Source organism: Mus pahari, chromosome 11 (assembly GCF_900095145.1).
Source record: "Mus pahari chromosome 11, PAHARI_EIJ_v1.1, whole genome shotgun sequence".
Taxonomy (NCBI): Eukaryota; Metazoa; Chordata; class Mammalia; order Rodentia; family Muridae; genus Mus; species Mus pahari.
Window position 1 is genome coordinate 42,398,543 of NC_034600.1, and position 12,318 is coordinate 42,410,860.

The window sequence follows — 12,318 nt, forward strand, 5'->3', positions numbered from 1 at the left end:
CTGGTCTAAAAAAATCGTAGTTCCCTTAAAGGCATTGCCTTGAAATGAAGGTGTGGCCAAAACCACGGGCTATTCCAAAGACCGGTTCATGAAAAAAAAAACAACAAAAGAAGGGGAGGGAAAAGGCAGGAAATGCTCATAATTAGTTCAAAGAAAATGCTTCTTTTTTTTTTTTTAATTAAAAAGTGGCATACTTTTTTTTCTTTTGAATTTCACTATAGAATTCGCTCTCCTAAGCTTCTAATACCTATACATCCGAGACAAATTCCAAAAGTGTTTTAAAGAAGAAATTATATGAAAGTGAACAGGTACAAAAATACCTATGGGATTACCTGAAAAAACAGCTCAAAAGCGGCATTCTGATGCACAAGGTGTGCTCGAAGCTCAAATATATGTGTGTGTGGTATGTGTATCTATGTGTGTGCATGCATGATTGACAATTTAATACATGTATATAGTATGTTTGATCCAGCCCTTTCCCTTTCCTCCAATTCCTCCTTACCCACTACCATTACTATATGTTTCTTTCCAGTTTCACGGGCCCACCTTCTCTCTCTCTCTCTCTCTCTCTCTCTCTCTCTCTCTCTCTCTCTCTCTCTCTCCCCTCACTCCCTCCTCCCCGCTCTGCCCCATGTATTCCACTTATGTACAAGAGATGCAGAAGATCAAGTCAGACAAACCCCAGTATGGAGCCAGCAGGGGTGGTGGTGCTGTGACGGTGGTAGTGGTCCCCCACCACGAGATAAGGAGCCTTTGGTATGGTGACTGTTTTGAAGTGTCATCAATTAAGTACACTATACAGCCAATTAAAGGTTAAAGATGACCACTGGCCACCCCTGTCCCCTTGAGAGCATTGCTACGAAATGTACCTTTTAATTGAATTGTCCTCAGCCAGCTTTTTTTTCAGCCTGGTGCCAGACAGTCTGAGTGGAAACTATCTTTGATGAAACACATAATTCATCCTTACCACCCTCGAACAATGAGGCTGCATGGCAGTTCCTCCAAACCAGTCACTCACTCACTGTGCACTGAACAAATGTGACTCTAGCATGGAGACATGGTAGGAACTGGATTGCTCAGGGAGAAACTGCTTTGCTAGGCTGGAACCTTCTCCATAGAGCTATATCTTGCCAGGAACAGGGGTAAGTAGGGTAACAGTCTTTGTGTATGGGCAGGCCAGTTCCTCATATTCCTCATATCAAGACCCTTGAGGTTGGGCGGGGGCTTGTTTCAAGCCTTGCAATGACTGCTGCCATGGTCAGCAAGACGGGGAAGAGAACAGACCCAGTAGAGGGTAGATTAGTTTCCATTGGCTGTCCATCCTTTGGGTACCTACCAGAGTCTTTTTGTAGCTCTGGATTGGAGACTAGCAGGAAAGTGGAGTTCCGAGAGGGGAAAGCAAGGTAGGAGACTCATCAAAAACGCACTGGATGCATGCAACCACAAAGGAAGCAAAGAATTCGGCAGGGGAGTCAGAGGGAAAAGTCACCTTGGGCCATTCCATTCAAGCAAGATGTCAGTCTGAAGACTGTGTTTTCCTCGGTAGGTCACAATCTGTGTTTGGGGAGCAAATATGTCTCCCAGGGTGAGAGGGAACAGGTGCAGAGGAAGAATCTTAAGAACGAGCTCCTCGTCCTTCTCATCAAACCAAACCATAGAGTGTTAAAGTTAGCCAACAGTTAAAAGACCCTGACGGCCTTTGCCTATGACCAGCACTACACACAAAACACCCACACCCTTTCAGCACTCAGAGCTTCCTGGTGGAGAGGACTGGGGGTGTGGGGTGGGGTCGTAAAGATGGCACCTCTCCAGGTTGGGAGTGACAAGCAAGGTGTGGGGGCACTCCTAGTGTGTTCACGCTCTGCTCTGCTAGTCTGTCTGGTCCAGCTCTTCGGCCAAGAGAAGGACACCAACTGGGACCTTGCAGTCCCTCGACTCAGCACAAAGCTTCTTTAGATTAGTGCCCAAACTAATTTTTATGACATGTCATTCCAGTAAGGGCACTGCCGCCTTTCACAGATGGGCTTCCCCCAGATAGCGACTGTTGGTTGGCTGAGTAGGGATCTGGCTGGATTAGGGAAATTTAAGCTGACAGCTGGTCTTTTTGCATGAGAGCATAAAGCCCCTGTTGTTGGAGGAAGCGATGGGGGCTGGTCAGACCCCATGGCCAAGTAGGAGGGCTTGCTCTTAGCAGTGGCCAACATTTCCCCGAGCTAAGATGACTTTTTAAGAAACAAAGATCGTTCAAGTACAGTTTCACTGTACATGGCCAAATGAACTCGGGCCCTGCCAAAGAGTCCAGAACGGACAAGAAAACAGCCCAGGGGAGTGTGGTGTGGGAACACAGGAAGAGCTTAAAGGAGCCCACCCTGAGGTGGAAATCCCAGATGGTCTTCAACAAGGAACTTGGCTTTCCTAGAGCAGTGAGTCACCTCTAAGTCTCCTTGGGAAGGCTGACTCCCCTTATCAGCACAAACTGAGAACAAGGATTTGGAAGGCTTATTTTCTGGAATAAAGACCTGGATATCTAATAAAAATGTGTGTGTGTGTGTGTGTGTGTGTGTGTGTGTGTGTGTGTATGTGCCTATGTATATGCTATGTATGTGTATGTGTCTGTGCCTGTGTATGTGTCTACCTGTGCCTGTGCCTATGTATGTGTGCCCGTGCCTGTGCCTGTGCGTGTGTATGTCTATGTGTGTGTGTGTGTGTGTGAGCCTGTATGTGCACACACACATATGTAAGGCACACACTGACTCTCTAGTCAATATGCTCAAAGCTTAATGTGCCTTAACTCATCCAATTCCACAATACTCTTGGCAAATGACACCATCGCTTCCCTGTGTTTATGGAGAGGGTACCGAGGCTTAGTGAGATCATCTAACCCGTGAGCCACTCCGAAAGCCTAGCCTGCATGAATATCAGTGTTTTTCAAATTATTGGACATAATCCACTAATTACTGTAAATCCACTTACCGTTCACTGCCAACCGGTCACTAGGCTTAACCAGACTAGAGCAACCAGAGAGTTCTGCACAGAAGGTGGATAGGGGCTGCTTTGGTTTGCTTTTAGTTCAGTACTGCAAATGTTGTGCACCATGGTTTACAGTGTAAACTGCAGTAGCCTGACATATCTCAAAACTAATTTGCTCTGTTTTTGAACTTTGTGTGAAGGGAATTAAGTTGCATGTGTTCTCTGGTATCTGGCTCCTTTTGCTATCAGTGCTAATTTTAGAAAACCAATGTGGTTGTTGGAGTTTATGCTGCACTGTGTATGTATGTATGTATGTATGTGATACACATACCATGTGTCATATGACTTCATACTTTTTAAACAAGTCTCCCGTGGATGACATTGGGCCTGTTTCCATTCTTTGAAAAACCACTGTGCACTCCGTGAGCTTTCTAGTATTTGCCTTCTGGCAAACATGCATACGTGCACACATGGGGTCTACACAGGCATAGAATTGAGCATGTAGGAGTTCACTGTTCGTAGAAATGGTCACTGCTTTTCAAAGTAGTTAAATACTTTAAATACATTAGTAGTTTAAATGTTTTTTTTTCCTTTATTTCTATGAAAGATGGGTGAGGAAGTTTAAAATATACTTAGATAAAAACCACAGGAAGATGCGATCCGTCACGTAGACATTGCTTGTGTATGCTAGACACCCTCATCCTCAGCTCTTTCCAGTGCCATCTGCAACAGTAAACAAGACTGGATTGATGGTGGGACTGGTAGAATGGTCATGACTGACAAATCTTTCATGGGGTGCACCTGGTGGGCATGCTCCATGACTGAAGTACCCTCCTCCTAACATACATTATTCATTCCTCCTAACAGTCTTCATTCCCTCTTGTCCTTTGTTCCCATTGACTCCTGGGTCCCCCAGTCACTGTCAGCTGCCTGTCCTCTGACATCCACCTGCTTGATAAGCATGGTGGCGCATGCCTTTAATCCCAGCACTCGGGAGGCAGAGGCAGGCGGATTCCTGAGTTCGAGGCCGGCCTGGTCTACTGAGTGAGTTCCAGGACAGCCAGGGCTACACAGAGAAACCCTGTCTCTAAAAACCAAAAAAACCAACCAACCAAACAAACAAAAAAACCACTAAAAACCTAAAGCTATCTCCTTCCAGAGAAATCTCAGGCAGTACGACAGTCAACTCCCAGCCTCTTAGAAATGACTGACTTTATCTTGAAGGAAAAGGTAACAATACGCAAGAGAGGCCAGAAGGAGCCTGCAGACACCCGAAACGGGACTGTTTTCAGGAGGGGGAAAATAGACAAGCAGAGAAAAATATGTATAATTCACAGAGCCTGTGGGGCGCGGGAGTCCAGAGGAGCTCTCGGATGCTCATGGGGCCTCTTGGGTTGTGTACAACAGTCTCTTGTTGGCACAGAACAATCCCATAATGCAAATCAAGCCCTTACTTCCTTATTGATGCTGACATCCAGGACCGGAACTGTGTAGCATGTTCGAAGTAGCCACACATGCAAAGAATGTCCAGTTGGGTCAGCCTCTCCATATCTCTTGACCCATGGGAGGCCGTGGAGCTTGAGAAAGGAGGACTCACAGGACACGTGGGTTTGGAGATTGTGGCCTTTGGTAGATGCTTCAATCCACTCTGTTTCTGCCATCCTCATTTGTAGCAAAACCTAGACATTATTCAAGATGGGTTCATGCAAGTCCCCATTGGCATAAAGCATAAAACATGGCTATCCAAACGGAGATCTGTTGGGAACATAAATTATACAGGAAGCAAAGATTTGGTTTAAGCATGTTTAAATGTAAAATATTTCATCAATAATCTTATATTGTTAGACGCCAAAATGATAATTTGGGCTTATATCATTTTAGTTTCATTTTTTAATCTTGTTACCAGACATTGTTTAGTGCTATATGTATCTTGAATGACACAGGGCTAATGCCATCTAAAGATAGATGGGCCCCCCACCCCCACCTCGTGTCCGAGTTCATTGCTCACTTATGGGGAAAAGCTTAACTTCTTTGTGAGTCGGTTTCCTCTGTAGTCAGCTAAACCAAAGGTGTTCACGTCCTTTCTTGATACTGCTGGGGACAGGTGTGTTCATACAGGAAAGGCACCACCAGGAACTATGCCTATTACAAAACAAATGTTAGGTATGATCGTATTAGTGTTTCCGGTCCTTTGTAAGGAAAGAGACTCTATGGTGTATTTCCCAACCGGGTCTCCAGGGAAGTCAGGCATAGCAGGAAATCAATCATCAGTGCCTCTGAGATGCTTGCAGGGCTAATGATGACGAGTTGGGAGTGCTTGCCTTTTGATACAGGTATTGTACTGAGTCCATCACGTTGTCCTTTGATGATGAGCTGGATATGTGAGTCTTGATAAAACTAGATCTTGTCCTATTCTCCTCACTGTACAGAATGCTGGAAAAAAAAAAAAAAAAAGGTGCTATGTTGCCAGTTAGGCTATGGATCCCATACCCTACTGTTAGGTAAGGTGGTTAGTGCTATTTTTATTGAATTTAGCACAGCACTGAGATCTTTTTTAAAAAGTCATGCTTAAAATGGAAGCAGATATTCATATTAAGATGGAAATTGAAATCCATCTGGAACCTAAGAATATTTAATCTAAATCTTATATAATAATGGTCTGTTCCTGGATTTTTGTCCCCTAAACTGTTGGTGAGACCCTAGCTTTAGACCACAATGGTGCCTGTTGTTCTCAACTCACTGAAAAACAAGTTCTGGTCTTTTCTTTTAAAGTATTCTGTTTCTAAATGCTTGTCAGAGAGAGAGAGAGAGAGAGAGAGAGAGAGAGAGAGAGAGAGAGAGAGAGATCCTAGTGCTGTGAATTGGAGGCTACAAACTTTCCTGCTAATGGTACATTGTTTACTGTTTAGATGTGTAAATGAATAATGAGTTCCTCGTGGCAAAGATATTATTAAAAAGAAAATAAATTCCATGGATTGGATCCACAGAGTTAAGAGAAAAAAAAAAAAAAAGATTATAAACTATTATCCTGCTTTCGGCCAATAATAGTAAGTTTTTTGCTGAAGGCTAAAATCACTGAACTGAGTTACCCAAGTGGGGAAAGAGAAATGCAGTCCATTGTTCAGTTTGAATTTCAGAGAGTTGATTTCTATCTCTTGTCGTGGTGGTGGGTTTTTTTGGTTTTTTTGTTTTTTGGTTTTTTTGTTTTTTCTTTTTTTTTGTTTTGTTTTGTTTTGTTTTGTTTTTCTTTCTTCTAGTCTAACTTGTAAGGAGAATGGTTGTGAGAGAAGGCAAAGTTCTTTCTGAGAGGCTTGTAAAGCCTGTGTATAGCATCTCCCCCAAACTCTGAGCTTGGTAAATCACTCTGTGATCCGAGAAAGCATCTCAGGGGGCTTATTAGCAACGGGCTAATTAACAGGACCAAGAATGTGGCACCTTCCCTGGGTTCCTGAGCCCTTTGACCAATAGCAAGACCCACACTCTTGTGTGTGTGTGTCCCCAGGATCATTACATACTTACTAGAGGTTCAACTATATGAGATCTGGGACAAGAGGCCAAGCCAGGCCAGGAATACTGACTGGGGATACTGTCCCTAAACCTTCAGATATTCCAATATGTGTATATAAGTAGCAACTCTGTAAGTGTCAGTCATGAAGAATTTTGACAGAGACAGATAAAGGACACCCCAAGGACAGTGGACACAGATGTGGATTGTGTTCACTATCTGAACTGAAGTAGGAGGGCACAGAGCAACCTTTGGGTCTTGTCTCTAGGTTGTACTCACGGCTCTACACGCATTTCCTGATGCGTTGGTGTCACATAAACTTAACTTCACCATCTCAAACCCAGAGGGCTCATCCCTAAAAAACAACAACAACAACAACAACAAAAAGAGAAGCATGTCATAATAGTTTAGGGTGTTACACGCAAGCCCTGGTCATGCCATGTTAACATTTGTGTGTGTGTGTGTGTGTGTGTGTGTGTGTGTGTGTGTGTGACATAAAATAATGAACCAAAAATGGAAACCACGCAAGCACTATCCTTGACAGGATATGGTCTGTAACCCAGAACGCCATGATCAACATAGCATTAAATAAGTCATTTGTAGTGTCTCTTTTAATAAAATAGAAGCCTGTACCATTAGATTTTGCTGATAGTGGAAGATGCTACCCACAGCCATCGGTGAACGTGATTTCACATTGTTCCCTCAGACCCCAACTCTGTGCTTGTTTTTCTGTGTCTTCTCCCTCACGGAAAGCAGACCTACCAAAGTCAAATGACACACAGCTGGGAGAAGTAATATCCCCAGATATAGAGAATACACCTTTAAGCCTAGTGCTCGGCAGAGGCAGGGGCAGGGGCAGGGGCAGGGGCAGAGTCTCAGGCAAGGGTAGAGGTACAGGATCAGGCACAGACAGAACCAGGCAGATGCAGGAAAAAAAGAAAAGTAGCCATAATGACACACAAGGAAGCAAGGAATAGGAAAAGTAGAAGAAAGGATTATGTTAGCATGAAGATCTGTCTTACAAGACTTTCCATGGGCAACAGGCTGTGGGGATAGTAGGAGGCATAGTTACTAACAGCTCCCACTTCAGGTCAGCAGTGACTCGCAGTGGTGGCCCAGCATTGTGGGTGGCCTTTTCTTCCCAGCCTGGACTGAGAGTGCCAGAGTGTCTGTGACCTCTCTTGACATCCCTTAGCTCTGCCAACTGGGTAGTTTTAAGAGTTAGGAAGCCCCTGTTGTATAAAGCATTCCACATGAACTTTTTTTTATTCATATACTTAATCATTTTAGAACTTGGGATCAAACCCAGAGCATTGTCCAGGTTGAGTAGGTATTCCACCATAAGCTATATACAAAACCCTTCCTATAATGTTTGAAGTATGCTTTTTAATTCCAGTGGGTATGCTTTTGAAATGATCCAGCCATTAAAAACCAACTTTGTTTACAAGTGAAACAAAAGTAAGGGATGTTTTGGAATCCTTGACATGAGAGAAAATTTAGCTATAAATTACTTCTAAATGTCAAGGGTTTTCTTGACTTTTGACGAAGTTTAACTGTCATGTCATTTAGCTGTAGATGACTTTTTTTTTTCCAGGTTGTTATTTACGAGTGCATACAGTTATTTTAGATGTTCTATGGACCTATAGTTGGATGTTATACTTTCAGTGCTGGGTATAGTACCCACAGAAAACTGGCCTCTATGTGTCTCTGTGCTTGTTATAGAAGTGTTTGCTCCATCATTTAAAACGCACCAATTCATCAAAATAAGAAACAAACAACCCCTCCCCCCGAAATGTATAGTTCCTTTCTGTGCTAAAGGCTTGGGAAGGAGGGTGCATTTAAAGGCAGGTGGATGGTGGGCATGGTGGGGGTTGCAGCTGTCCTCAGATTTCTGTGGGTCCCATTTGCCAAGAAAAGATATGTCCTAATTTGGCTTTTAATTGCAGGTGTGATTGTCCCCAGAGCTGTGCCAGGGACATTACCATGTTAATAGCAGGAAGTGTGCTGGGATCAGAGAAGCAAGCTCCTAGTTCCTCTAGCAGCTGAGTCCCCAGCCTTTCTCAAAGGCAGGATTCTAAATCTACTGAAAGGGAGACCAGTTGCTGATCTTGGGGAGTCTTTTGGCGGGTCTTTGGTGGGGGCGGGGTGGCCAAGGCAACAGATTAAGCAGTGGATCAAAATATAAGAGAAAGCCTTGCTCCCCAAGTTAAAAAGCAGAAAAGAACCAAACTAAAATAAAAATAGCCCCAACCCAGAGATCAAGAGGACCATTTTGTGTAAAGGAAGAATAGAAGTGGTCCGTTTCCACTCTGCCAAGCCACTAGCTTGAAGTGCATCATTGTGCCAATGGCGGAGGGTCTGAAAGGCTCCATTATTAAGAAGTTAGTGCTTGACAGCGGCCGACTCCACAGCAAAATCATTCCCTTCCAAGAGACAGCATCCTAGGAGTCTTGGGTTAATTACTCAAATCTTCAAATTATCCTTCAGGGAGCAAAACGAAGCGCGCAGACTCAAAAGCAGATCTAGGGCTGAGATTACGAGAAAGAGGGCTCCTTCTCATTTTGCAAAAAAACGACCATTTCGATTGTAGAAACCACAAGAGGGGGCAGGGAAAGAGGAAAACATAGCCGAGGACCAGGCGGACACTAAATGGCTGGCAGCTGTACAGCCCCACAGGAAAACAAGATCTGCCCATGTCCCTACACAGGGCAGGCCTGGCTACACTTCTAAAACAAGTTGTTTCGAATCAAATTGCCGGAGGAGAATAGGGGTGCCGAAATGAAGGCACCCCCCTCCCCGGCTTTGTTGCAGAAGAATACTTTCTCTAGACACTGGCTTCTGGAAGAGCTAATGTGCCCAACAAGTCAGCTCCCATCTACTCAAATAAAAATACTACTTGAACATTATTTCTTCTAGACAAATACTTATTTCCTAGATCTACTTTCTGCTGTAGGGACACACTCATTTTGTTGCTGTTTCTCTATGTGTGAATGTCTCTGTGTGTGCATGTATACATTCTTGTATACCCATACAAGTGTGCAAGAAAGCTTGTGGGAGCCAGAGGTCAACACAGAGCGCTCTCTCTCTCTCTCTCTCTCTCTCTCTCTCTCTCTCTCTCTCTCTCTCTCTCTCTCTCTCTCTCTCTCGCTTTCCCTGGGATCCAGGTCTTATCAATTAGTCCAGACAGGCTGTCCAGGAGCCCCAAGAATCCTCCTGACTCCACGTCTCTGTCACTCACTCCAGCATATAGGTTGCAGGTCCTCTCTACCGCTCCCAGCGTCTGTATGTGGGTTCAGGGAATGAAGTGTGAGCTCTTGTTCTTGCTTGGAAAATGCTTTCCCGAACTGTCTCCCTGGCCCCTGAACATTCATCATCATCATCATCAAATTCCTTATCCTTTCCCATTCTTTCTCATAAATCCTGAGCTTTCATAGGCCCCAGAACTTTCTGCAAGAAACATTTCTCAGGCAATGGTCCTGGACACATTCCTGTGACGAGAGAGAGGGGCTCTACAAACTAAATGAAGTTTAAACCTGGTGTTTTCATGGTGGTGGTACTGTAAAATGTTATTTTTACCCATGAGAACGATGGCAATGCTTTCTGCAAGAGTGGTTTACCATTGCGCTGCCATCTTTATGGAGGATGGTGTTAGTTTCTCTAACGAGGGTTTGCTAGTTTACTTTCAGGGACAGGAGAAAGTATTTTTCTTTCAAGGACTCTTAGGGTTCACAAAGTCTTTGAATACCAGCTACACGGAGGGTGTTATCTGTTTGCCAACCAGGAGACGCTCAGATTCATCAATCTACATCAGCTAATTTGGAAGCAGATCTATCAGGTCCACTGATAAGGACACCGTGCATTATGAAAGAATTCTAAGAATTAGACGAGTAAGCACCCACTAAGTTTTGGATTTGATGAACTGCAGATTAAATTATAGTGTAAAACACCTGAATGTCAATGTTAAGCTATTTAGGTTTGTTTTATGTTGGGGATTGAACCCAAGGTCTCACAAACGCTATACAACTATGATGTCACCTACTTTTCACTTGGAGACAGGTTTCTTTAAGTTGCCTGAGTTGGTCTAGAACTCGTGCTATGGGCCAGTCTGTCCTTGGACTTTAGATCCTATCTCAGCTTCTCTAGTCAATGAGATTATAAACCTGTGTGGTCAGGCTGAGCGGTTTAGTTTTCCTATTGTTGCTTAGCTCTCCTCGTCTTTCATTCAAGACCCACTTGATTCTTTGTGTTTACACTGTCTGAGAGCAACCTTGGTGATGCTATGGACAAAGATTCAGGGTTTGCTAGGTGCTGAGAGCAATGTTAACCTGTGATCAGCACCATCATGCATGCCCCACCTTGCTATAGAACGGGCGCCACCATCCAAACTTTTTAACGTTTCCAAACTAAAAATGCCACACCCACTAACACCCAACCCACCTTCATTGATCTTCTATGACATGTGAGTTACCCAAACCACAGTTTCTGGATGTAACTCATGGGCATATAGGACATGTTTCCCACCATTGCTCCCTAAAATCTTGGGTCAAGCCAACCAGAAGAAACAACTTATGTGCAAGGCTGCAGTGCCTCAAGATAACCCACAAAGGAGGTGCACTGCATGCAGAAACAAAATGCACCCCTCTTTCCTAGGACTGTGGAGCAGTTGTTCCAGCACCCTCCTCTGTTTACCAACGATTCTCCAGGGTTGTTCTTCTCAGCAAACCTCATTGTGGTGGGACAGGAAGAATAACACACACACAAATATTGTTGGGTTGAGAGATTAGTCCTTGCATCTAGAGCTCTGTCAGACTCTCATGCTTCTACCTAGACCAGGGTGCCCTAGAATACATGTCCAACTTCCCTCCATTAGTGAATGATTTCTTTTCAGGCATTTCGACCTGTACCCAGACCATATGTATACCCTCGAGGATAAGAGGCTGTCATGGCCTCCTGCCCAACTGTAGAACCTTATTTCTCTTAGACTGCGATCCCTGGTACTTTGTCCCATCCAATCAATTGCCCGGCCCTATAAGATATGATTCATTTTGTTTTGCTATTTTGTTACTGTTGTTACCAAGATAGTGACCATCCTGAGCATTTTGGCCTAAAGTAAAATTCACAAAGGAAGTAGATGTTTACTAAAATTTCTCTGCCCTGGCACACACTGCTGTATGACCCAGGTGTTTCACACATGCCTGTTTGGAAAGACCATCTACTTCCAATAGAAAGATTCTATCTGTACTGATTCTGAGCATTATCTGGGACAGAGCTCTCTTGTCCCAGATACAAGTTGTAGCCCAGAACAAAATTGCATGTTTCAATCTGGATATTGTTTGTCTCCCACTGGTAAGCATGCAGGAACCTTTGTTCCCAGAGTTACTGTGTGAGAGGAGAGAGAATTGGAAGGGGTGAGGTTTAATAGGAGACAAGTAGCATTGGGGGACAGCATCCTTAGGAAGGATTAATTCCCATACCGTTCAGTGGCATCGGTCACCATGAGAGGTGATCATTAGAATGCACCCTGCATTGGGCTTCTTCTGCAACTGTTCACAAGTCTCACATGCACCCTTGCTGTGTGACCACGACCCCATGACTACCACCGCAAACAGGGGGCCACCTGAGCTTGAGCTCTTTTGGCTTCCAAAATTGCCAGGCAAAAATCCATTTCTTTAGATTATAATGAATGAGTTACAGATTCAAATGGACAGTTTTAGAAAAAACAGAAATGGCCAATAAATATTACTGAAAGTTTTTGACATCCTTAGCCATCAGGGAAATGCAGATTCAAACTGCTTTAAGATTGCATCTCATCCTAGTCAGAAGGACGATTGTGAAAACAAGTG